Genomic DNA, 4,092 nt, shown 5'->3' with positions numbered 1-4,092 from the left:
CGTAGATGCCCATATCTGCTGTACATATTTACTTTGGAAAAGAGAAGTGTGGGATACTTTGCTGGTTGCTTTATTTGTCTTTGACTTTATTAAATGGATTTATATTCATGTTCGGCACAGCCGGACTGGGGCAGGAGGGGATAGAAAGAAGAAACACAGGAAGACAGAGGGGGATATTGCGGAGACAAGAGGGGGGATAAGACAGAGAGACAACAAAACAACATCAACAAATACAATATGTACAGATATGATACGAAAAATGACAGTGCTAATTAGGGATGTCCGATAATATCGGACTGCCGATATTATCGGCCGATAAATGCTTTAAAATGTAATATCGGAAATTATCGGTATCGGTTTCAAAATTTTCAGTATCGGTTTCACACACAAGTGAATGCAAAGCATACTTGGTCAACAGCCACACAGGTCACACTGAAGGTGACCATGTAAACAACTTTAACACTGTTACAAATATGCGGCACACTGTGAACCCACAGACAAACAAGAATGACAAACACATTTCGGGAGAACATCCGCACGTAACACAACATAAACACAACAGAACAAATACTCAGAACCCCTTGCAGCACTAACTCTTCCGGGACATTACAATATACACCCCCGCTACCCCCAACCCTCCCCCCACCTCAACCCCGCCCACCTCAACCTCCTCATGCTCTCTCAGGGAGAGCATGTCTCAAATTCCAAGCTGCTCTTTTGAGGCATGTTAAAAAAAATAATGCACTTTGTGACTTCAATAATAAATATGGCAGTGCCATGTTGGCATTTTTTTCCCATAACTTGAGTTGATTTATTTTGGAAAACCTTGTTACATTGTTTAATGCATCCAGCGGGGCATCACAACAAAATTAGGCATAATAATGTGTTAATTCCACGACTGTATATATCGGTATCGGTTGATATCGGAATCTGTAATTAAGAGTTGGACAATATCGGAATATCGGATATCTGCAAAATAGCCATTATCGGACATCTCTAGTCCTAATGACAATGAACATTACTGCACTACAAATTGAGCAATTCAAATAGAAATAGCACTATGGATAATGAATATTAATTAACTCTATTACCAACAATATAATTGTTTCAAATGCAACAACACATAAATGTAATGAAAACTTGAATTACCAAAGAAAGCAGATAAATGGAGGGGAAGAAAGAGAAGCGACCTATAATAACCCTGTAGATTGTTATAACAAAAATAGGTTAAGTTTTTATCAGTGAGCCGTGTTTTAACCAGTTTACCCGACGACGACGACAGTATTATATGTTTGATGAAACGTGATTATTTGCATGAGTGTATGTATGCATATGTGCTTACATATGTACAGTATGTGTATATGTACTGTATTTTTTGTATGTATGTGCGAGCGTATGTATGAATGAATGTACATATGTAGGAATAATTGTCTGTTTGTATGTACAATATATTTGTCTCCCAGTATGTGCTGGAACAAGTGTAAGGCCCCAGCCACCTAGAGGGCCCGACCCAAAACAGCAGGTGCAGTACCCAGGGAACAAGGGACCACCGGCCCCACGCAGGCAGGCCGGCCAGCGACAGGACCCCCTGAACCGGGCTCACCTTGTTGCCAGGCAGGCCAGCGGCAAAGGACAAGGCACGGGACAAGCAGGAGACAACCAGCCCCCGGGGGGCAAGCAGGTCCTGACAGCGCCCCTAAAAAAAAAATATATATATATATTTATATATATACATATATATATACATATATATACTTGTGTGTGAAAGGGTGAATGTGATGTATGTGTATGATGTAAAGCGCTTTGGGTGGAGGTGCACGTATAGTAAAGCACTACATACATACATCCCATTTACAATTAGTGAGCAGGACGACACAAAAACTGCCTTCGATCGTCTACAATAAGCCTGTGGAAACACTTACTGGGGTGTATTTTGGTGCAGATCCGGATAAAGGTGCAGGTTAACGTTCCAAAAATGTTTGTTTTAATGATCTTTGAACCATCCTACTATTACCAAATATTTAAATAGGCGGAAGAATAGGTAAAAGGAAAATGTGGTGCAGATCTACATTAATGTCCTTATTCATTTAATTTGTATTCAACAATACAGATATTTCCCAAAAATATTACAGATAGGTGGACGTGGGCTGAGTAAAATTCATTAAAGTTGCACTTCTGGTAAAAGTGGTGTTTTTTCAGTTTTTTTATTGGCCTTTTTATCTCATGATGTTATCCTACTTCCACAAAAACAACATAGAAAGGTGGGACATGAAGATATAAAAAAACAATGTTATTCTCCTTTTTTCTCGGTACATTCACACAGTACATTCAGAATCGGCTTCAATGGCCAAGTATGTTTAACACTCAAGGACTTAGACTTAAGACTTAGATAAACTTTATTGATCCACAAGGGAAATTGCTCCACACAGTAGCTCAGTTCCAAAGGATGGAAAGGATAATGCACACAAGGGCACAAAGAGGGCGAAAACAAAAGAAAAAAAAAAATCATAGTAGCAATATAAAATATAACATATGTAATATTTACATATTATATATACCGTATATAAAATATACTGATATATTATATTATATTATATTATTAGGCTGTGCTCTCTTGTTCACTGTAGAAAATAAATATTAACTAATATGTGCAAGGCTAAATAATAATAGTGCAGTGGTGAATAAAGCAAAGCAAACAGATGATGAAGTGAGCATGAGTTAGCACAGACACAGTGACAGATTAGTTACGAAATGTTCACAGTGTTCATCAGATTGACAGCCTGAGGGAAGAACATTAAGAAAATGAATGAATAAGACAGAAGTACAACTCTGGTTGAGCAGGATTTAACAAATGACTTTACGACTATTTATAAAAGGAAACCCACTTGTAGCAAGATTGGATATTCGTACCTTTTGTCTGAAATGGGCTTTTTTTTTTTTTTACAGTATTCTTTCTTAGTGAACAATGCTTTTACATTATTGACCACGTCCATCCATCCAGTCGGGTATAATCAGGATGTGGCGCCGCCTTGGAAGTCTGGTAGAGGTCTGTGCTCCACCACTAAAAGCTTCAAACTCCTCCACAACCTAGAAAAAAGCAAAAAAAAAAGAAAAATATATATTTTTTATATAGGTAATGTATGAATGCCTTGATCAAGTGGAGTGGCCTCAGTCTGGCATATCAGTGGAGTGGACTCACACACACACACACACACACACACACAAAGTGGAAAGGGAGCTCTTGAGACAGAGAGGGACTTCATAAAAAGCATCCAGTGCAAAAAAAACAAACAAAAAAACAAAACACAACAAAGTAAGAGGTTTTCCGTTTGAAGCTCGCCAGTCCCCACTGCTCTTTTTTTTTTTCTTTTGGAGCCGACGCATATTTTTATGACCTCGCAGCACTCACTCAACTTTCAACCCATTTTCTTTTGATACGTGACTTTTGTTGTTTTTTGCCAAACAAAGGATAAGACAGTCATATTTTCAGTATTGCACGTATCATGTTGTGTGCTCGCCAGCCTTTGTGTTACGCTAAAACAGCGCCTGCGGTATCTCACTTTTTAGTAATCCATTCCAAAAGAATAGACAAAGACCGAATTGTCTAAAAATCGGAGCGATTTTCCCCCAAAAATCCAATTAATCCTTTCAAGACACCTAATATATTAGCACAAAACACAATTTATGAGGAATGGTTTCAGATTTAAATGCTGACAACATTGTCTGTCTTCATACGTATGCTGAAAACATGGACGTATAGAATCAATCAATCAATCAATGTTTATTTATATAGCCCTAAATCACAAGTGTCTCAAAGGGCTGTACAGACAAGCCATTGTAATGTCTGCTCGCGGAAAAACAAAAATCCTAATCTACGATTTGACTCCCTCGAATGGCCTTGACGCTCCAACAACAGGAGCAGGCTGTTCTGAAAACATCCCCGAGGACACCTCAATGATGGACGCTTTTGACCTACATCCCTCCTCAACGACACCTGGAGTCTAACTTTTGCTTGCATGCAGAACGGCCCCAGGCCTATGAACATAAACACTACATCAACACACCCAAGACAATGGGCATATACACACTCAG

The 4,092-nt window shown here is 38.8% G+C and overlaps 1 long non-coding RNA gene across 1 annotated transcript in view; it reads right to left on the bottom strand.

The window, feature by feature from the left end:
* Positions 1–2,314: 2,314 nt before the first annotated feature.
* Positions 2,315–4,092, bottom strand: part of LOC133632028 (uncharacterized) — a 25,436-nt gene continuing 23,658 nt past the window's right edge. The window contains exon 3 of the long non-coding RNA XR_009821645.1: positions 2,315–3,087. This is a non-coding gene — a long non-coding RNA (uncharacterized LOC133632028). The remainder of the gene's footprint in view (positions 3,088–4,092) is intronic.

This window comes from Entelurus aequoreus, linkage group LG17, assembly GCF_033978785.1.
Source record: "Entelurus aequoreus isolate RoL-2023_Sb linkage group LG17, RoL_Eaeq_v1.1, whole genome shotgun sequence".
NCBI lineage: Eukaryota > Metazoa > Chordata > Actinopteri > Syngnathiformes > Syngnathidae > Entelurus > Entelurus aequoreus.
The sequence above is the reverse complement of the archived record's forward strand: the minus strand, read 5'-3'. Positions and strand labels throughout refer to the sequence as shown.